At 30.4% G+C, this 24,037-nt stretch overlaps 2 protein-coding genes and 1 long non-coding RNA gene across 5 annotated transcripts in view; 2 read left to right on the top strand and 1 right to left on the bottom strand.

Annotated features, from left to right (window-relative positions):
- The window catches only part of LOC142319635 (sodium leak channel NALCN-like), a 118,994-nt gene that overhangs the window by 27,125 nt on the left and 67,832 nt on the right, over positions 1-24,037 (top strand). The window contains exon 1 of one of the 3 annotated variants that reach the window (XM_075357147.1): positions 8,297-8,600. The exons of 1 other annotated variant lie outside the window; for it this stretch is intronic. The gene's annotated coding sequence lies outside the window, so the exon portion shown is untranslated. Of the gene's footprint in view, positions 1-8,296; positions 8,601-24,037 lie in introns of those variants that run through there. One more of the 3 variants, XM_075357149.1, reaches the window with a different exon arrangement.
- LOC142319634 (sodium leak channel NALCN-like) overlaps positions 1-24,037 on the top strand; it is a 176,202-nt gene that overhangs the window by 102,390 nt on the left and 49,775 nt on the right. The window lies entirely within an intron of this gene.
- LOC142319638 (uncharacterized) lies at positions 19,379-21,138 on the bottom strand. Its single transcript, XR_012755240.1, has 2 exons — positions 20,860-21,138; positions 19,379-19,745 (listed from the first exon to the last, which is right to left on the bottom strand). It is a non-coding gene; the product is annotated as an uncharacterized LOC142319638 (long non-coding RNA).

Below are 24,037 nucleotides of genomic sequence, written 5' to 3'. Positions count from 1 at the left end.
TGTGTTTTGGATTACGTTGGAATGAATCATGGTGATTTACGTGTTTTCATAGCAAATTTAACGTATGTTCCTAGTTCATTCACATTAAGCGAATTATTTGCTTATATAGAGTAGAACAAGAAAAGTAGTCTTTATTTCTTGGATGTGTAAAATTATGAGTAAAATTTAAAATGTGCCGTAAAATATTGTGCCGTGTGCCGTAATGTGTGTAGCTTTACGGTACACGCATTAATTTGTAATTTAGTCATACTGTTTGTTTATCTATAATTACTTGTTATGATTACCAACCAGAAATAGTTTTTTTGTCATATGTTAAGTATTTGAGAAATAAGGTTTTACCGTTGTTATATATAGGAACGGTTTAAAGTTATGTCCGATCGACCAATAGTGAAGAACTAGTAGAAGATTCGTTACATATATTCTGATACCAGGAGTTCATAACCAACATACAGGGTTTTTAAATGTACATACAATCGCTTCATATTGCCTCATCTATATTTATAATTTTTTGATTTAAAATCTGCAATAAAAAAACCAATGCCTTAGAAAACTTTTCAAATTGAAGGGATTAATTATAAGGAAAAATTTATATAATTTTAGAAAGAGAATTTCCCGAATTGTACTATAATTTTTAATGAATCTTTCCTTTTTAAATATTTATCTAATTATCTTACTTTTTTATTTATATACTTGTTATTCAATATGTAACTTGACAACTTTTATTAAACATGTAAGAGGGTTTTACTTTTAGCTATTTTAACTGTAATTAGTCAGATAATGCATTAATTGCTGATGCTGGATTTACACTGAATGCACTAAAACGTTACACTCAACAACATCCATACGATTCGCGAAAATTGTTTGAACAATGAAAATCGATTGACTCGATATCTAACATCTAACCAATTCAGTCTAAACCTTATCGTCTATGTTTCTGACAACCACTGAAAACAGCCGAACTGAAACGCAATTTCCTCGTAATCAACTAATGCAAATAATTAGCACGAAATGATAAATGCTTTTAGTAAAGATAATAACGGAAAAAAATTCAGATTTAAATCATCTGGTAGCCTCCACTATAAACTTTATTCAGCTGTTTCTCAGAATAACCAGTGAGTTCATACAGTCAAAATCTGATTTTCAAAGCAATACGTTGATAACTAAGAATGCAAATTCTTTCCCTTAATACTGCATCTCATGTTCTGTCATCAACTCAGTTATTCACAGCATTATTTAATAATGACGTAGCGTAAGTAACAAAAGATTAATTAATAATAACTCTAATATTAACTGCAGTAATATTTTTCAACTGATTGTAAGCTGTAAGTTAACACCTGATTTTTCTTTTCTGTTATTAATGACGTATCAAACCTTTTAATGATATAAAATATTTATTTATTCCTCTACTTATCTAGTTGACAAAAGCTTTATTGTCTAAAGATGATCTGTAAATCAATTTATATATTAATCATCTGAAACTTCTCTGAAATACAAACAGTACATAAAAACATGAAGACGAAATTATCATAGAAAACTATATTTTCTTTTTTATTTAATTGTCATCATTACTTTCTATCAATCCCGTTTGAAGGACGCTACTGAATTTTGTATTCTTTAAGTTTCCATCCATTTATAATCATATGTACGAGATGTTTCCTTATTAACAATTAAAAATAAAAGCTGTTAAGTAAAAAATAAATAATAAGAATTCTTAAAATAAATAACAGGATCCTTAAAATTCCAAATGACTCGTTTGAGAAAATAAACCTAGAAAATAAAAAACTGAAATGATACTCTTACGCAGTAGTTATATCATAAAATTTCGGTGCACTGATATCACTGAATATAATCACCAATAAGTTATTTATGAATAATTTTTAACAAATATCTAGTGATGTATGAACGAACCTTTGTAGAATAAATGATGTGAAAATTATTGTTAGATAGAATAAATTGTTAGATTGTGGATACCAGCTCAAGAATAACGAAATTATGAAAGATCAAAGATAAAACACAGATAGATTTACATTATCACGTTTGATACACCGTATCGGAATATTAATGGTTCAAATACACTTCATGTTGCTATCTTGAGTAAACTGGCGTTTAAAACGCAATAGAATTAATGGTTTTACAAAATTCTCAATATATTTATAATTTAGACTACCTATGTTTAATTTATGACAATCAATAATAGATAGATATACATAATAAGTAGACAGACATAACAAAAGAAATAACACCTCAGGTATAAGATGCAAAATAAAAGCAATTTTTTTAATAACCAATGACAATTAAACATTTTGACAGAGGTAATGTTTGACAGGTAGTGTGTAGCTACATTATTGCTGGCGGGAGTAACTAAAAAACCTTACGGTAACTAAATTGCCCGAAGGATTTGCTTGCTTTTGTAGAATGTGGAGGATCTACTTTCTATATTTTAATACCAGGCGAACATAAGTTTAAAGTAATAAAGTTGTACTGTTTGCTACGTCTAACGGAATCTGTGCTAACTTAGTTACATTATAAAACAACAAATTTAAACATTATATAAGATTTTTTTTATGCTGTACTTTTTTAGAAATATGTATATAGATAGAGTCTATTTTAATCATTTTTTATTTTTTTATTAATGTATCGGTTAATATTTGTTTCCAGCTTCCTTAATTCCTTAAGTATAAATTCATCCTTGTATGTTCGTGCCATGGTATTCTTCCACTAGAATATTTATTACACAATAATTATTCTCATAATTAATGATATACTTAATTAAAACTACTTAATACCTTATTTATTTCTGGAAATATTAATAACTATTATTAATAGTAATTAAGAAAAGAATAGACATCGCTTATTTTGCACTGAATTTAAGAAATGAAACTCATTTTTATCGTAATTGATTTTGGAAGGTTTGGTCAGTCCCAAAATAATTTTACTGTATTAAAATAGCATAAGATGTATATGGATATAGTAGGCTCTATTTGCAGGTGCACTGGACATCAATGAATAATGACAATATCGCTATGGTTTTATTTTTCGCTTTAATATATACATTTTTTGATATTTCTCAGTTTTTATTTTATAAGGCTGTAAGTAAAATTAGGATCTACCCTCCGTGAATGAGAGCTAATTAATTGTTAGCATTCTTAAGAGCAGTTTTTGATCACCATTTTTAAATTGGAAATTTTATGAAAAATCATTAAATATACTGCGTTTTTCCTAAAATTAGTCGAAAAAAGAGATTGGTCGTAAATGTAGTTGGTTACAAACGGACGAAATGCTAAATAGTCAATTTAAAATAGGACCTACTTTAAAATCTAAATCAATTATTTTAGTATTTTACTGTTATTACCAAAAAAAATGTATACTGAATTTTTTCGTTTGATTTTTTTTCGCTCAGTCAATAAATTATTTTTTTCTTTAAAAAAAATTAAGAAATTGGTGAATTAAAAATCAATCTTAAATCTATAGTTTTGAGATTATATTGATGTATCCGTTCTAGCAAATTTTATTGTTCAGCCAAAGTCTGCTTAAATATTACTAAAAAAAAATGTTACAAAGCTCACTTAATTTTTGAATATATTTTACACCGAAATATTTTACTACAATTATTTTTTTGTCATCAATTGTTAGTGGTTTGGATTTTTCCATTCGTTTTCATCTGCGCTTATCTTTTAATTTCAATCATTTTTGTACACATTACTTTTTATAAAAATGAATTTATTTTTTTTAAAAATGCAGTAATGGAATACAGGCAATAAGTAAATGTTTTTCCTTTTCTCATTAAAATAAGAGATACACCAAAACAGTACATTTAAATAAGCTAAATTTATATAATTTATAGACTTGTACAGAATTTTTTATTCATTTAGTAGAAATAAGAAAGATCCACAATGGCGAGTCCTACTGATAGTATCTATTTCAGCATCTCATCATTATCTACTTCTCCGAGATGCTACTGCAACCACCACTGAAATTAAACATTCATTCAATGTTTGAATAGATGAAGTAGTAGTTCGACGAGTGATAATAATTTACGTTGCATATACCGGGATAAAATTTTACCGGCTATAGATAATATAATAACTAAGTAAAAAATAATAATGATAAGATTTCCATAAGTTTAATAAAACCTTTTTAAAAATTAGTTTTTTAGTTAAATGTTAATCATTTTTCTATTTATAAAGTACTCGTTCTTCTATTGAGTAGAGGGAGTGTGTATAATACATTGTTTCTCGACTGAAGAGGAAATAAAACTTGCTTCTTTTGATAATCTTTCGCGTTATTTCTCATCTTTGTGACGCATGTAAATTATAAAAATACAAGAGGCACTGGTCAGAGTTGAATTCTTCGAAGTTAATGGTGTACATTATGTTGCCCATTCATTCAATTCGAACAAGTGGTTGCATACACTTTAAATCTGTTTACAGAATGAAACGTTAAAGTTATTAAATAAAATATTTCTTTAGTTTTTTTTTTTTTTGTCTTCAGTCATTTGACTGGTTTGATGCAGCTCTCCAAGATTCCCTATCTAGTGCTAGTCGTTTCATTTCAGTATACCCTCTACATCCTACATCCCTAACAATTTGCTTTACATATTCCAAACGTGGCCTGCCTACACAATTTTTCCCTTCTACCTGTCCTTCCAAAATTAAAGCGACTATTCCAGGATGCCTTAGTATGTGACCTAGAAGTCTGTCTCTTCTTTTAACTATATTTTTCCAAATGCTTCTTTCTTCATCTATTTTCCGCAATACCTCTTCATTTGTCACTTTATCCACCCATCTGATTTTTAACATTCTCCTATAGCACCACATTTCAAAAGCTTATAACCTTTTCTTCTCAGATACTCCGATTGTCCAAGTTTCACCTCCATATAAAGCGACACTCCAAACATACACTTTCAAAAATCTTTTCCTGACATTTAAATTAATTTTTGATGTAAACAACTTATATTTCTTACTGAAGGCTCGTTTAGCTTCTGCTATTCGGCATTTTATATCGCTCCTGCTTCGTCCATCTTTAGTAATTCTACTTCCCAAATAACAAAATTCTTCTACCTCCATAATCTTTTCTCCTCCTATTTTCACATTCAATGGTCCATCTTTGTTATTTCTACTACATTTCATTACTTTTGTTTTGTTCTTGTTTATTTTCATGCGATAGTTCTTGCGTAGGACTTCATCTATGCCGTTCATTGTTTCTTCTAAATCCTTTTTATTCTCGGCTAGAATTACTATATCATCAGCAAATCGTAGCATCTTTATCTTTTCACCTTGTACTGTTACTCCGAATCTAAATTGTTCTTTAACATCATTAACTGCTAGTTCCATGTAAAGATTAAAAAGTAACGGAGACAGGGAACACCCTTGTCGGACTCCCTTTCTTATTATGGCTTCTTTCTTATGTTCTTCAATTGCTACTGTTGCTGTTTGGTTCCTGTACATGTTAGCAATTGTTCTTCTATCTCTGTATTTGAACCCTAATTTTTTTAAAATGCTGAACATTTTATTCCAGTCTACGTTATCGAATGCCTTTTCTAGGTCTATAAACGCCAAGTATGTTGGTTTGTTTTTCTTTAATCTTCCTTCTACTATTAATCTGAGGCCTAAAATTGCTTCCCTTGTCCCTATACTTTTCCTGAAACCAAATTGCTCTTCTCCTAACACTTCCTCCACTCTCCTCTCAATTCTTCTGTATAGAATTCTAGTTAAGATTTTTGACGCATGACTAGTTAAACTAATTGTTCTGTATTCTTCACATTTATCTGCCCCTGCTTTCTTTGGTATCATTACTATAACACTTTTTTTGAAGTCTGACGGAAATTCCCCTTTTTCATAAATATTACTCACCAGTTTGTATAATCTATCAATCGCTTCCTCACCTGCACTGCGCAGTAATTCTACAGGTATTCCGTCTATTCCAGGAGCCTTCCTGCCATTTAAATCTTTTAATGCTCTCTTAAATTCAGAATCGAATAAAGTATATGTATTCCGTGCTAGTTTCATTAATCCAATATAGCTCATATGCAGTAGCGGATCCAAGGGAGCCTTGAGAGACATGGCCCCCCCCAAAGGCCCGAAGGCCTTGCATTTTGAAAACCCAGCTGAAAAGAATTGAAACATTTACCAATACTGTATTGTCAAAATAACCAGTTGCAAGTTGCAACTCTCTTATTAACATGAATACATATATTTTCTTAATAGGTAATTAAGAGAGGTTGACTTCACTTGCTCTAATGCATATTCATAACGATATGCAAATTGATATAGATCGCGTTATCGATCGGTATACTAAGAAGCATAATCATTGAGATAAATCTATTTTGTTAATAAATTATTAATAATTATTATTATATGAAATAAAATGTGTAAAATTTTTGATTGAAGTATCTTAATGAATGAACAATTAAAAATCAATGTAATTTAAATCTTCTCTAATTATTTTCCATCCCATTAATGTATAATTTTGATTGTTTGCATGGCAGTTTTGATTAAAGTTATTAGAACGATAAATCTGATCTTAACGTTAATTTAGCTTCTGGAGTCTCCGTGAGGGTCACTTCGAATAACTTACTTCTTAGTTTTTATAAAACGAAATAAAATTGAAAAATCGTAAGCACTCTTTTGGTTTTTCCGAAACCGTTCCTTTTTTGCCTCTTTTATAGCAATACTGATGACTGGTTAAACGATTTTTTGAGTTTAAAAATAGTTCAGAATGCAGCATTTATCTAATAAAAGTGTATGAAATATTATATGCCCGACCAAATTAGAAGGAAGTAGGAAAATATAACCCCTTGCCCCTCCAATGAGCCCCCAGATTCAGTTGCTGGATCCGCCCCTGCTCATATGATGTTTAAATTTTTCCATTTGCTAATGGTTTAATTAGTACTCCTCCAATGGTGGTTGTGTCCAAAAATATTTCGAATTTCGTTTGCATTTTGCTATTACTTTCATGTTGTGTGAAACATTATAAGTGCATAATTTTTATTCGAAAACTTCTAAAAACTGCTTATAAAATATTAATAAAATATCTTAAACTAGATGGTAAATTTGATTGTTAAACATTTATCGTCAATAGATGTTGAGAAATTCATATAAAAAAATTCTAAACGCCTAACAAAAGATACAAATAATAAGTAATGGTAATAATAATAAATCCGAGGCGCGAGTGGTAGCGTCTCCGCCTTTCACCCGGAGGTCCTGGGTTCGAATCCCGGTCAGCTCAGGGGTTTTTCTTACGCTACAAATTTTTATTCTGTCTAACCAAAATATCATAGCAGTCGATCCCCCCACATCTCATTAAATAAATAATCAAACACTTATGAAACTGTAAAAAAAATTATTTTACCTTTTATTTTTAAAATAAAAACCTGTTGACTAAAACTTATGAAGTAACATTTTAGACGACTCCAGACAAAGATGGATGATAACTTTACAATTTAAACCAATGAAACTCCTAACTCGTAATGCCTTAATGTAAATGTAAAATGTAAATTTTATATAATTTTTGGATAATAGTAATTTTAGCTTGGAGTATTATTGTCGCATTGTTTGCTGGTGAAGTGGCATAAACCACTTCTTTTTTTTCTGTTAAATTCCGAAGAAAAACATACATTCCATGGTTTTCTTCGGAATTTAAAAAGAAGATGCATTCCAAGTTTTTCTTAATGGTGAAAATGAGAAGAGAAGTGGTTTTCCGTTGGCTTTTTCAATGTACTATATTGTTGTACATCTACATGGTAAGCACTAAAACTGGCGATATTCATCGCTACAAATGTCACTTTTACTCTGTTTACAACGGGAGATAGCAGTAAAATCATTAATCTCAGAGAAAGCAAATCTGACTATCCCGCTTGTACTTCCCAGTTGCTTTAAAGTGAGATAGATAGTGTAAACAAATTAATCTACTCTTCTCTGTGAGAATTTTGTAATAATTCAGATTTTTGTGGATCATTTTTTCATCATTATCTCGAAAGCGAATAAGAAAATAATTGAACACTATAAACCATGTAAGGTTTTTTTTATTATTGTTATTGGATTTTCAGCGCAAGTTAGTGCAAGCTAAATTTATTACATCAATTTCAATTTATATCTCCTGTAGATAAGATATGAACTGACCTATTAAACACAGTAAAGTTTTGTCTTTCTAATTTTTTTTAAAAATATTTTAATATACCCGTTGATCAGATAATTAATACTGTATTTCGATATTATCAACAACAAAAAACTGGCTGGTTTCATAATTGATATTATTTTTCATTTACGTCACATGTGTTAACGATTTGTGGAGCAGCTATATTATTGATTAACCATTGTCGTTAAGTCGGTGCGGTATCGTGTAACATGGAATGGAGTATGAGTTAGCTAGCTGACTGCATTTGTGTTTAACCTGTACCTCTATATCTATTCCGGTTAGTTCAGAAAGATGCTTTACTTTTATGACAATAGTTTGGTTCTGTTATTGAATAGCTTTAGGCACAAATGTTTGTGAAGTGAAAAATTTATGATATTGTCCTAAAAACATACTTTTATTATCAGCACGTGACTTTAACAACAGTGTATACATTGTGTATACCGTTTTTATTTTTTCAATAACAGGTTTGATTTATTTATATTTTGTAACTAAATCTTATATTGTGCTAATATAAAATACCATGCACTTAAATTCGCTTATGATTTTATTTTATTATTTAATATTGTCCAGCTACACAGCTGACGCAAGCCCAATTACACACAACACAGTAGGTTGCTTTAGTTCGTACTTGAGCCGACCGGTCCCAAAACAATGCTGTTAACTGTAACAGCCGAACTACTAGAATTGTGCTACCATTATGACCATTCATGCTTATAATGACTATTAACTGTATTCTTAAAAATGTTGTTTTTATTATGAATGCCCACGTTCTCAGTGTAATTAGGTTGTTGTGGTTCAGTTATATCACTTTATTTAGTCCGGCTGATTCCAGACGGAATAACTAAAACTGTCAAACATAATTAGAATTGCACCCTACTAAATCGCTGTATATGCTTAAAATAAAATAAATACGTTTTAATGTATTTATGATTTACGTTTTATATTACAGATAATAGTATAAATTGGATTACGAAATGGTTAAATTTAGATGAATTCAAATTTAACTCGGTTAAATCAAATAATACATTATTATAATGTTATAATACATTACAACATATACAAATAACTAAGAATATATTTCTGGGCTGTCTGATTTTTAGCGGATTTCCAAAGAATCTGCAAATCGCTACTTTGCCCGGTCATGTTTATCTACGTACGTATGTTAAGATTTTTTCGCCATCTCTACCGGACGTAAATCTTAACCGATTTTGAAGAAACTTAGTGGAATAATGTAAACCTATTGGGAATAAAACTCTTGACTTTCAAGCGAATCTAATTACAGGAACCGGAATTAGAGCCAAAAAACGGGTTTTTTTTACACATTTTAAGCTTTTTTCCGTTCTACTGAGGGCAATGTTTTTTTACATCTCCTTTTATTTTCTTAAGGATAAATTATTTTAAGAGATACGACTGGTTTGATGTTTATCAACTCTTCTATACAAAGCCTATCTCGCTCTGGTGAAACAAACAAAATATTTTTATTTATACTGTCATAGGTTTTTTAATACATTCTAAATTAAATGTTTATTTATATGCAGATAGAATCTTTTTTTGATAAATTTTGACATCCTAAACGAGAAACTTAAATACTTAAACAATACTACAATAAGTTTTTTTTTTTCTAGAGGATTTCCAAAAAAAAATCATAGAAATCGCTACTGCGCCCGGTCAGATTGTATAAGGGGATGTCGAGGTGGAGGGAGGACCAACTTTTCTTTAAATTTTGGAGTCTCCAGAACACGATTCTGCAATGTTTATATACATATGTATGTATGTGTAAGATATTTTCGTCCCCTCTACCGGACGCAAATCTTAACCGATTTTGACGAAACTTGGTGGGGTGATGTAAACCTATTGTGTATCGAGCTCTATTGATTTTCAAGCTAATCGGTTTACAGGTACCAGAGTTAAACAAAAAGCGGGTTTTACAGTAAGTTTTCAAAACCGAAAATCTGATGCACTTACTGCGACAGAGTTTTATTTTTTTTAGAAAACATATTCTGTTATCTAAAATTCAATAAATTATCTAAAAACAATCCCGGTCACTTGGGGTTCAGTTTTTTTTATATGTTTTTTGTGTTTGTTCTCCTGCTCCCCTCGGCAGCCTCAACAATCAAGTATTACTCAGCCTTATTTTAAGTAACGGCTACTTAAAATACAATAAATCTAATTCGGACATTAGTAAATTTGTTCGGATAAATGTAGAAGTACTCACAGATTTATTGAATTTATTTCGGTTTATTGTTTTCTTTATTGAATGGGTTTATAAAAATATTTTCACTGATTTTTCATAATCACGAATTCAATGGAAATGTATGTACGTAAAGTTCACTTACTACGATGAATATCTGACCTGAGTCTCCCTCGAAAATGAAACAACTTTCTTAAGAATAACAAGCATCTTATGACAGGGTTTCTAGGGAAAGTGAAGAATAAAGTGGTTCCCATTTTCTTCTTCTCTGAACTAATACACAGTTGCTTATCATTTTGCTAACTCCAACAAAATTTAATTGGTATTTAGCCCTGTAAATGAAACTCTATTACTGCAAGTATAATAGCAACTTTACACTCAACGAAAGCAAATTTGACTGGTTTCTTTTGTATCTGAGGTGTTTTGCATACGTTACAGTCATAAAAAGGTCTGAGGCAGATAGCGTAAAGCTTCAAATCAATTTCTGTTGCGAAGCAATATATTATATATACTCGTAGACTGGTCCAATTCAGTAGAAAACTCCTTGTAAATATTCTGTAAAATATTATATCAATTAAATTCTTTGAAATTCATATTATTGTGCATTATACAATTTTTAATAGCCCTTTAATAATGTGCAGTACCAGTGGACTCTTACATATTATAAGTACTATTTCTCCCTTGATAATTCCGAGACATAAAAGTAGGATCCCGAATCGTGAAAATCGTGGATAGAAATGTACTGGGTACATTAAACAGAAAAAAATATTTTTGGTACATACAAAATTATAAAATTTATTGATGTGAATGTTTACATAATTTTTTTTTTTTAATCATATGGTTTAATCTATTTACATATGATTATTTTTCGTAATTCTTCTAGAGCTGGAATAATATTGTACTTTTTTTTTAATCTTACGAAATATCATTACTTGTTTAACTTACATAAAGTTATGTCGTTAAAGTTTTAGTTACCTTGGGAAATTATCTAAACTTGAAGATCATAAAGTGATCTTTTAAAGCATGAAAAAAGAAAAAGAATTAAGAACAACTGTAATTTTGTCTTTCTACAGAAATCCTATCTCATATAATCAACGAATAACTTTGTATATCATTTTTTATCATTTTTTCATACTTCCTATTTACATGGTAGATAGCATTTTATTTCGTTAAAATAATTTTAAACCACAGTAAATTAAATAACATATCTTGAGTATAGTAACTAACAACAGTTTTTATTAAGAATTTTTTTTTTAATTTAATGTCGAACGGAGCGATATTATTATGTAACAAGGCTTGATTACAGTTGGAATAAAATTTGAGTACAAATCAGAACTGTTGACGTAAATTTCTATATAAATCTATTCTTTAGAATAAAAAAAATCAACTATATACAGAATATTTATTCTGTGTTCCATGAAAACAAATTCAAATAACTGAATTAAATCAAGCAATTCATTTCAAAACAAACTATATCAATTGAAGTTTAATTACTGAACTACAACAACCTAAAACTGAATTGTTTGTTACAAGTAGTAATACTTGTCATATGTAAATCACGTGATCTATCACGGTGCAGTTATTTACCACCTACTGATTTTGTTTTACTGGCCGACCAGTTGGTGTAGTAGTTAGTGATGTGGCTTCAAGTTTTACTGATTTCCGGTTCGATTCCCAATAATTGTCTGTCAGTTTTTCACCTATCATTTCTTTCGTCTCATCTTCCTATATAAATTCCATTTTTAAACATGTACAATACCATAAGAAAAAATGAGATAAACTTTCTAACACTGGGATTTATTCACTAACTAGACATTTTAAATATATTTTAAAGTGCGATATTACAAGGTGTATTAACATAATGAGTGTAAATATCTGTGTATTTACTTGAATCCCAACCTCTTAATTTTTTTTTAAGTATTACTCAACCCACGGGAGTGTCCTTGCGATTCTAATGAGCCTCCTCCCCTACCAGCAGTACGTCTGGCATGGCAGGTCGGCTCACCGGTTCCGGATCTTTTCCTTATTTCTATCCTGCCTCTGCCTCTAACCGCTAAGGCCAGGGACACCGACCCGGCTATACCGTTCCCGGACCCTTCCCCAGCAGCCAGGTCTCGGTCGTTATGTATTTTTTTTCTTCTACACTTTCCTACCACTTTTACCCGCTTCCTTTGCTCGCATAACCTCAGCCATGAATCTCTCTATTATCACCCATTTCTCTTTACCTCTCAGCATATACGTTGTTGTAGTTTCCAGGGTAATCTCTTATATGTTATATCTTGCTGTTAGATCCTCCCAACGTACACATTCAAAAAAGGTGTGTCAAGAGTATCCTCTTGACCGCAGTACGCACAATTTGGGAGCTCTCTTTTTCTAAACCTGTGTAAGTATACACCAAATCCTCCGTGATCGGAGAGGAATTGTGACAGGTAGTACCCCCGTCATCGTGTTTCCTTCCCAGCCACGGTCGTATCTCAGGATCTCCTCTTCTCTTCTTTGTCTACGCCCCAGTTGTAGCGGCGTTCCACTTCTATTGCCATTCTTGTAGCAAGAGATTAGTGGCATCTTCCCTGTCCATGACGTCATAGATTCGTTTCATTTGGGTAGCCCGTAACTGGATCGGAGGTACTCCGGCCACAACTTCTGTCGTATCCGCCGATACCGTTCGGTACGCCGCCATGATTCTTAAATTCATTCGCCTCTGCAGTGTTGTCATCATCTTCACATTTCTCTTGCTGTTTAGTTCCGAAAACCAGGCAGGCACTGCATACAATACTATAGAAGTCGCTGCTATCATCAATAGATGCCTTTTAGCTGCTCTGGGTCTCCACATGATGCCCATCAGTCTACTCAGAGCGTTGACGATCCGCTCCGCTTTATTGCATACTTCATTGAGGTGTCGGTTGTGCAGCTCATTTTGATTGAACCATACTGCGAGATACTTCACAAGGGCGTTGTTTCTGGTCTAACCCCCATCAACCGTAATTCGAATTCTTCTAATCTTACTTCAGCCTGCCACAACTACGAATTGCGTTTTTTGTGGAGCGAGTAGCCCTCTTGTCGCCAGCTACATGCTTTATGTATGTATGATAATATATGTAAATGCTTTATTTATACATTCTGTATGTTAATATACATTAACATAATGATGTCTTACGGTCCTATTCGCCTTTTTCTCCACTTCATCTTCTGTGGAACCTTTTAAGTTAAATTTAGTTTGCTGTTTCTCAGCCATTTAAGATGAAAATGTAATTTTTCTCTTATATTTCTTGTAACTGGGAATAAATGTCCTTAGAAGAAGTACGTTTAAATGATTCATTCTGTTTATTAGGTGCCAGAACGAATTTGTAATAGATGAAATGTCATGAAGCACTAGTTACTTTAAAATATTGCAAGAATAATAAGAAATAATAGTAAGAATTTTCAAGAATAATAAGCATCCCAATTTCAATTGGGAAGGAAGGAGTGAAGTGATTTCCCACTGTCTTTTTCCAAATATACTGTTGTACATTATTATGCCGATCCTCCAGAAATGCAGGATATACTCAGCCCTAAAAGTGACCTATTTTTTCTTCAACGTATTGACTGATTGTATGATTAACATTATTACTATCATAGTAAGTAAATTTGACGTTTATAACCTGGATGACACAATTATATGAAAGATTCTGAACGGTAGGGTAACGGAACAAGTTATTTCTCTGGAAAATAATGCATTCATTTTTTAAATATATTACTATTTTTAAACCCTAAGTAGGAGAATATTTTTTATTTCTTCTAAAATATATCGGTTCCCCTAGACAAATTTTTAATTTTATAATACTCTTATCAGGACTAGAATTCATCACGCTATGTTTTTTTTCCAAAAAAAAGCTATAATTCCAAATTTTTGGTTTTATCAAAACTATTATATCTTCCGTAGTTTTTATTCTAAATATTGTGCCAAAGACTGATCTAGTTTTTTACATTCTACATTAAAAATTGAAACTCTTACATCGAAATGGTTTGAGATTTTTGTAAGTTTTCAGATATTAATTCTCATTTATTAGTATACTGATCCATATTCACAAAATTTAATTAAAAAATAAGTGAAATATACATTAACATAATGATGAGCTGCAAGTGTTATAACAAACACGAGTATAAAGCGTACAAATTTGTTATAATACAGCCCACAGTTTCTTGAAGGTCAGGTTAACGCCTAGTAACTAACCACCGCTATGTTTTGTCATTTTTATTTATATTTTATTTCATTAATATTTTATTATAAGTATTAGATATTCAAAGAAGGATTTGCGAAGGTAGAATTCCTTGCTTTTTTTTTGCAAGGTCGATTTATGTTTTTTTATATTTCTGTATAATAATAAAATGTGGATTATTATATAATATATTTTTAATATGTTCAGTACACATTAATTATTGCATTTCTACATTTTATAATGATTGTGTTTTTTTTATCTGGTATGATATTTACGTTTACATTTTAAAAATATATAAATAAACTTTTCTACTATTCTTAGTTTCATGACTATTTAATTTATTAAATTTCTACAGATTTTATTTATTTTTTTCAATTAATTTTCATTTAACTCATTTACATTATTTTATTCCTGATTTATACTTTGTTATACAAATAATAATAGTAATATATATAGATATTAATATAAAATTTAATTTTATCATATTTTTATAGTTTTATATTCGGTTTAATATTGATGTTTATGGTTGATATTTTAAATCGGAATAAAAGTGACCAGTTAGTTTTATTATTTTCAGTTGGTGTTTCTTTTTTTTACGAAAGGTAGAATTTATGACATAGGAGTTTATATTAATTAGTGTAAAATACTTTTGTCGTGGTAAAAAATATTGTTTACTACGTTACCTTTAAGCCTGTATTTTGTTCGTACATTGCTGAGTGTTTTATTCCTTTTTTTAAACTAGATATTAATTTTTTTAATTTTCATGTTCACATAATTAGGTTATATTTTTTTTATCAGAAAACCGATTATTTTTACATGATGTATTATTTAATCATCTCTATTTCTGAATAGAGTTTAGCAATCCATTATCAGTGAATGGTATTAAACGTTCTAACGTTATTATTGCTTGTATTACTCTAAAACAGTTAGGATATTATTGATGTAACTAGCTTGTTTGAAATAGACTCCAAATTACTAAATTATTAAAGGGCATTTTAGGTGATACATTCTAGAAAATCGAAAAAAATCTTTTCCTGTTGCAAGAAACGCACATTAAAATGTAAATTAAGAATCTTTTTTTTTGTCTGGTACAATTTACAATCGGTTCCTCATAGGGGACCACAAGTAAATTTAATTAATGATAATCACGTGAAGAAAGGTCCCCGATGAAAGTCTTCACTAAATCAAACAAAGGTTCAACACCTCAAATATAGAAAAAGCACTTGTTTAAGTGGTCCAAGTAAAGTTCAATTCTTAATATAGACTATAAATAGATCCCAGGTAGAAAAGAATAAATATAAAACAAAAACAATGTCATCAATACAAACTACACTATACTACATAAACTATACTACAAATAAAACATATATTTATTTCGGTAAATAGAAATAGCTGTAATTCTTTGATTATCAAAGTGACAGACTCATACTGTGTTCACACTTCTAGGTTTGTTCTTCCGGTCATTCCTCTGGATACATCTCCCAGTTTCAGCGCATGTAAAAGTTTTAGTTGCCTGATGTCAACGCTGTCGTCCAATAGATTTACTGCCAGATATTTTTCATGTTTGTCTAACCTCTGTTAGTACTGCGAGCTAAATATTTAGATCTCATCGTTAACAGAGGGTAATCCTAGATAACCATTAATTCTCTACCTCTAACAAACCACGGCGCCTTTGTTATAGTCTTCATCAATTTATATTGGAATCTTTGAATTATTTCAATATTGCTGTTACTCGTACCCAACAACTGGTCCCATACGTCCAGATAGGTTTAAGGATAAATCTGTAGACCAAGAGTTCATTAAATAACGATAACTGTGAATTTTTACCCGGCAACCGGTTTAGTTCCATATATTTCATATTAATCTGTTCAAGATTATTTATCTTGTTCTGTATTCGATTTCCACATCATACCTTCCTGCTCCGGATTACGTCACTGTTGCATCGTTTGCAGATGACACGACAATCTTAGCTGATGATGAAGATTCAAATCAAGTCTCTGCTAAACTACAATTAGAGTTAGACGATATCTGCGCGTGGCTAACGAAATGGAAAATGAAGATAAATCAAAACAAATCAAGCCGTGTGATATTTACGATGAGAAGTGATGATTGCTCATGGATACACCTAAATGGTGTCTACATCCCTCACCATGATCGGGTACAGTACCTTGGCCTACACTAGGATCATCACTTGACGTGGAAGGGCTATATGGTAGAAAAGAGAAAATATTTTAACATCAAGTAGAGAACTAAACTGGTCTCTGGGTAGAAACTCAAGGTATCGTTATTTAATAAACTGTTGATCTACAGAGTTATTCTTAAACCTATCGACGTTTAGGACGTTTAGGATCTGATGTGGGGTACGATAAAAACTGCAGTATTGAGGTAATTCTAAGATTCCAAAATAAATTGGTGAGGACCATAGCAGAGGAGCCGTGACTGGTTAGGGGTAGAGAAATTCATGACTACCTACGATTATCTTCTGTTTACGAAGACATCCAAAAACGTTAGCTCGCGCTACAAACAGAGCTTAGACAAACATGTATATTACCAAGACGTATACTGGAAAATAGCAATGGCATCAGGTGACTAAAACGTTTCTATGTGCTGGACCTGCTAGGTGTACCAGAGGAGTGACCGGGAGAAGGAACCTTGGAGTAGGAATACAGGATGATTCTTTCGCAGTGTGGTGAACATTACTTTGATAGGCTACGAACTACGTTATTTCTATATACCGACGAATAATTGTTTTATCAATAGTTCTGTTTTCATATATTGGGATTGATTACATTGTTTTTATTTTTTACTTCTTTTGATTTATTTTTAATGCTATGTTACGTATTGAACTTTACTTGGACCTCCTGTGCAAGTACTTTTCCTATATATGAGGCGTTGAATCTGTGTGCTTTAATGAGGGTTTTCTTCGATGACCTCTCTTCATGTGATTATCATGAATCAAATTATTCTTATGGTCCCCTATGAGGTACTGATTGTAAATGCTAACCTAATAAGTAGACAAAAAAAATTATTTGGTTTTTTTGGCGCTACTCTTACCAAGTTTTTACCATAGTTTTCTTTGGTCGGTCAAGGCAAATTCCTTTTTTTTTATCCGTGGAATAGCATACTTACCTGACGTAATTTTTATAATTTATTGTTATCTACCGATCAGTTTATTTATTTACCTATTTATTAAAAATAATTTTAACAGTAATTAAGTGAGAAATGATGAGCTTATTTAAAATAACCAGTCTTGAATTCAAGTCAAAGATTACAGAATTGCTTCTGATGTCAATTCATCTCGGGATAGCTTTTTTTTAATTAGGTAGTTTATTGGTGAAAGCCCACGTATTTGAGAAGAAGAAACATACTGGAACTGATGTTTTTTAATTTTTTTTAACATCCAAATTGCAGCTAGGTTTAAATCAAATTATGATAAAATCAGCATATATAATGATCGTCGTGTGATAATTATACTTAAATTATTTTATCTATTTTTAAGAAAGAATTTGTTGAATATAGCATTAATACTTAACTGTGTGGTGAGCGTATGGGTATCGTTAAAGTAAATAAATGTGTTAGTTCTTTGTTTTATATGCATTGTGTGACAGCACGTTAAATAATGATCATCTACAGATTTTATTAAAATGATTATAATCATTTTATCAAAACAGATAAGTGCAGCATTTGTAGTATATCAGTTTATAAAAATAATTGCATCAATTATTTATTTATTACAAATAATCAATAATTTCTTTTATAAAAGGATATTTTTAAATAGTTAATTTATATAGCTTTTCATGCAGTTAGAAAATATGCTGTTTAATAGAGCTTACTGAATATGTAGCAATAAATGTAAAAGCTTTAAACAAATTTTTTCAGTAATTGTTCGTTATGTATCTTTTATTAGTTTTCCAAAATTTTCTTCAAACTTTATTATATTGAATTATTCTTAGTGTTTCTGACGAAAGAGAATTTGTACTTCTTAAGCAGTTTATAAAATGAATTATCCCAACGTGAAAGTTTTTTTTTTTTTTAATGGAAACCAAATATATGTCTTGACTGAGTGAATTTAATTGTAGCTAAAATAAAACATGGAGGTCGTTCATGACGTGACTAATTCTAGCCCAGCATATAAAGCAAAACGTCAAAGAGCAATGAAATTACATAATTTTATACCCCAATTTTTCAGTCAGTCGATTTTATTTTTATATTATTCGTTAACCGATGTGTTCATTATGATATTTTTACTTCTGTAAAATAAGTAAAAGTCTTTTAAACGTACCGAATTTAATTTTTGCGGATTTTACGACATCTACCGGCCAACCTTAATTATTTATACTCTATTATTTATATAAAGGAGGATAAATATAATAAATTCCGTAGCCCAGAATTTTTTTTAGTATTTTATAACTTTTTCATAATAAAATACGTTTTTTAATAATAAACAATATTACATGTTTAGACTTCTGGTAATTGGATTTTTAAAACACGATTTTTTATTGAATTGAAAAGAGAAATTCTACACCGGAAATTAACTTGTTTACGTTTTTAATAAAGAAAAAAAAATTACCCTAAAATCGTCCTAAAATATAATCTTCAGGCTAGATCAGAACTAAGCTACTGAAAGTATTATAAAAAATTATTTTCACGCTGTTGAAGATATTTCAGATGATTTTATTAAAAAATATTAAGTTCAGTAACCCCTCTACATTCAGTTGGTTTTATTTATTTATTTTTTTTTTTTGCGTGCGTGTGAGCGTGAATAGTTTTTATTATTTTTTATAAAGCAAACACGCATAAAAAATGTTGAAAATGAATGATATATGAAACGAGATCAATGATAACAAATAAGTGATGTTTTAAAAGGTTATCTTTATAAAGTATTTAATATTATATAGATACGTCTTGAAACTCCAGGTGGTTCATCTGACCGTTCCTTTATAGATGACAGAGCGTGAGAGGAGATGAGAAAGAAGAAATAAAAAGAATAACGTGTTCAGGATCATATGACTCAGACACTGATATAACCTGACTACATTGTTCATCAGAGACTTTTTATCCCATCGTACACCTCTTTACTCACGAACACCCACCCGAACTCTTAACACACAGTTTCTTGTATCAAGTGCATCCAATACTGCATTCGTAGTAATTTCTTTTTATAAAGAATAAACTGATTTATGAGATGAGTCATTTTTTCTGCGTCGATTGATTTTAATCTATAGAACAACAGAGTTAAATATTTTAGTAATAACTGAAAATTAGGCTTAAATATAAAAATCTAGTTTCTATGATTTTAAAACTAAGAGATAAGGTAATATATAAAATATTAAAATTGTTAAATGATAAACTATATTTGAAGTATTCCAGTTTTAAAATATACATATTTAATTTAAAAAAATTAAATTATGTTATTAAATTTAACATAAAACTATTTTAACGTAGCGATTGTCTGTCTATTTAATTTAATGTGATGTCGGTATATTCAATTATGCCTCATACACTAATCACTACTCCTGCTTTCCTTTTTAAGCTTCACAACTTTTCTTTTGCCACAATAAATAATTTTCACTAACATCTGAACATTTAAAATAGAAAATTTTGCTAGATTTTGGAAATAATTTTTTAGAATTTCATTCTAGGCTTTTGTAATGCACTTATAAGCTAAGGAATGTGACAAATGTTTTTATATTATCTTATTTCATGGCAATTTTTTATTAAACGTATAATTTATACGTTTCCACCTTTTTTTTTTACCCTCCGGGACCACCGTTAGGTATCGCTTCAGAGAATGAGATGAATGATTTGTAGCCTGTATGAAAATGTCATGCGTGACCGAAACCCGGGGACCTCCGGATAAAAGGCCGAGACGCTGCCACGGAGGCCGATATACGTTTCCACCTATCTAGTTTTAATGTCTTATCAGTTAATTTAAAAATGATCCACAACTAGCATCTTTACTTTCTCAGAAGTATTACATGAAAATTCCATGTTTTTAGCGATTTATTTTTACAATCCATTGCCAAAAGGATTGTGACCATAAGTAAGTTGTTTTTGCTAAGAGTAATTTGTTAGGAAACCATCAAAAGATAGCCCACGTCAAATACAATATTAGAGAACACATATAAAGATAAACAGATGATAAAATAATAAAGATAAATCAGATAAGCAAATAATAAAAACAGATAATAATAAAGTCGCAAAACATTAAAGTCATAAAGGTAAAGTCACAGATATTAAAGTCGGATAAAAATAGTACAGATTTTAAAAGTTTAAACTATTTTTAACATAATAACCACTGTATCCCAGGGTCATTTCAATGATCACCCATACCTTCAAAGATCAGCGAGGTTCAGTCCATGTAGCCTCCTTAATCGTCTTACTTCCTCACCATTGTCAAGTAAATTGAGAGCCTGATGATTCCCATACTTGTCCTGCTTTGATATGTATTCCCAATTGGTCCTCCTTAATACTAATAATTGGGAATGAGTATTATTAGTATCTCCTCATGAACACTTAGCACCCCAAGATACCCGTTCACCGTTTTTTTTTTACTCAACCATTTAAAAATAATGCTGTCAACGGAACACAACACTTTGGCTTTTTATGCCACGATTTATAATCTTAAACTGTATAATTTCGTTCGAAGTTATCAACGGTCGTCATAAAGGTTACTTGATAAACAAGTAATCTATTTTATTGGTTTTGTTTTTATTTTGTTACAAAATTTTATAGAACTGATATCTAATTAGTAATTATAATAGATTTTTATGATTTTAGTGGAATCTTTTATAACTTTACTTAATTTTAATCAACAACTTTTTGGTGATGTGGCTAATAATCCACATGTTTTAACCTACCTCGAGCCATCTGTAAGTTTTTCACTCAAATAATAACGAAATATTTATTAAATACATGCACGAAAATGAATAGTATGTATTTTTTAAATTTTGTATAATATATACAGTTGACCTGAAAAAAAATATGAAGGGAAGTCGTTGATTAAATTGATGAAAAAAATAAACTAACTTTTCAGATCTACCGATGGTTTTAGACTACCATTGGACTATATGAAAAAAAAAGTTCATCTGCTGTCCAACTCTAGTGTCTGTTAGAAGTCCTTACGTTTGAAATCAAGCTTAAATATAATAAAATTTTATTTAACAAGGTAGTTTTATAACTATTATAATTAGGTAACAAAAATAGTTATACAGTTAACAATCAGCTGTTATGTTAATAAACGTTGCCGTATTTGTAGGATAATCAATAATCGTACAAGTTTATATTTATAGAGATAAGCACGCTAAACATGCTCGAAAATTTATTATGTTTTTATCAGAATTGCTCTAATCAGAAAAGATTTTGGTGAACAATAATTTTTATAAAAAATACTTAAATAACCCATTGCTTTTAAATATCATAAAAAACATATATTCCGTATATTTTATAGTCATGTATAAAAACAATAAGTGTTTATTAAGATTCTTAATTACCTGTAAAGTGATGTTTATTTAACTACATTTAAAACTAATTTTCGGAACAAGATCATTGGTAAACAAAAGGTACAAAGGAAGCAATAAAGTAGTTTTTAAGTTTCCTTTCGTTGTACCAATATTTGTCTTTGTGTGTGTGTAGTGTATATATATATATATATATATGTGTGTGTGTGTGTGTGTGTGTGTGTGTGTGTGTGTGTGTGTTGTGTGCGTGAATTACTTTGTTAGACTGATTGTTCATGGTTTGTGGGATCCCAAGTTAAACACTGTCCAGCCAACCCGTTTGCAATTTCCGGTGGCTTGCCTTCATCGTTGCTTCTATGCCTGAAGCATTTCCTGTGGTGGACCTTGACTTTCCTTACCTTATAAACTGGAACTAAATAGCGATTTTATTTTTCCTCGCGCTATTAAAAATACACTATTGTAATATCACTTTTAAATAAAATATTTCTTTCAGAAATGTTTAAATTATAGAGATTTTTACGTATTTTATTAAAATAAAAAATCTGATGTGGACACCACACGACTTCCTTGTACAACTATTAAAATACATATACATATTTTTGCTGCGCTTCATTTAAACTTATTTCATTTGAAGGTGAGATACGATCCTCCAATTCTTTAATAAAGTGAACAGTTACACAATTGTATTGTGTTGAACACCACATTGCACCATATTGAGTTTGGTGTCCGTATCAGCATTTTATATTAGTATATATTAATTTTATTTCACATCAAGTAGATATGTGGTGTAAGTGAGAACGTGTCGAATCCGTAACCATGCACACATCGGTTCAAATCCGATTTCACGTACATATTTTTTTTTTTAAATTTAAATATATTGTTTTATTAACAACACTGATCAACAATGATTTTGTTAAATGAGAGTGAATAATTGATTCTTATAGTATTTTTCACGCTGATGAAATCATAATCCTTTTATCAGGCTTAGTTTTTTTAACTACCATTCTTATCTTCAGGTAGTACCATGCATGAACTCCATAAGCACAGCATTTTGAGAAGGTAAATACGTTCGCAAATATTCCCTCTGCCACGCGATCAGTGCTATATAGCTAATAAATTCCAATTCCAGTACCACCAGATACATCGAACTTAGATGAAGATGAAAATGTCGAATTTTGTGCTGACATATCAGGCGATGAAGAAAGAGATCCAAAGTTTTTAGAAAATATATATGCTGAACCTCATTTAATTAATCAGCCAGAATTGAATGATCTGGTCCTTGATCTAAATTTATCAAAGAATCAAGCAGAAATACTGGCAACAAGACTGAAAAAATGGCATTTTTACAACAAAACACTAAAATAACTGCTTTCCGTGATGGACAATCAGAATTTGAACATTTCTTTGCTCAATACGGAAACTTAGTATACTGTAATAAAAATTACTAACTCTTTAATGAAAGATTTGGGACATATATCCTGACAAATGGCACCTTTTTATTGACTCTATTTCTAAATATATCAACTAAAATAAAGAAAGATATATTTATTAGACCACAAATAAGAAAAATAATGAGTGATCTGACGTTTCAAGAATGTTTGAATGACTTTGAGGTTGCTGCATGGAAATCATTTCAAAATGTGATAAACAACTTTCTTGGAAACCATAAGGCCAGTAAATATAGAGATCTTGTGAGTGAACTCCTTCAAAAGTACAAAGAAGTTGGGTGTAACATGTCACTTAAAATCCATTTCTTAGATTCACATTTGGATTTTCTCCCTAAAGTTTCAGTGCTATCAGAGATGAACATGGAGAACGCTTTCACCAGGAGATATCTACAATGGAAACACGATACCAAGGAAAATGGAAGCAAAAAATGTTAGCCGATTACTGTTGGAATCTAAAGAGGGATCTACCTACAGCAGTTTACAAAAGAAAATTGAAAAGAAATAGTTTTTAGGTGAGAACAAAATGCATGTAATGTATTGTCATATTACGTTCATCATACGTATTTTTGTTTAAAAAAAAAGTCAATTACAAAAAAATGAACC

This window comes from Lycorma delicatula, chromosome 2, assembly GCF_047948215.1.
Source record: "Lycorma delicatula isolate Av1 chromosome 2, ASM4794821v1, whole genome shotgun sequence".
NCBI lineage: Eukaryota > Metazoa > Arthropoda > Insecta > Hemiptera > Fulgoridae > Lycorma > Lycorma delicatula.
The sequence above is the reverse complement of the archived record's forward strand: the minus strand, read 5'-3'. Positions and strand labels throughout refer to the sequence as shown.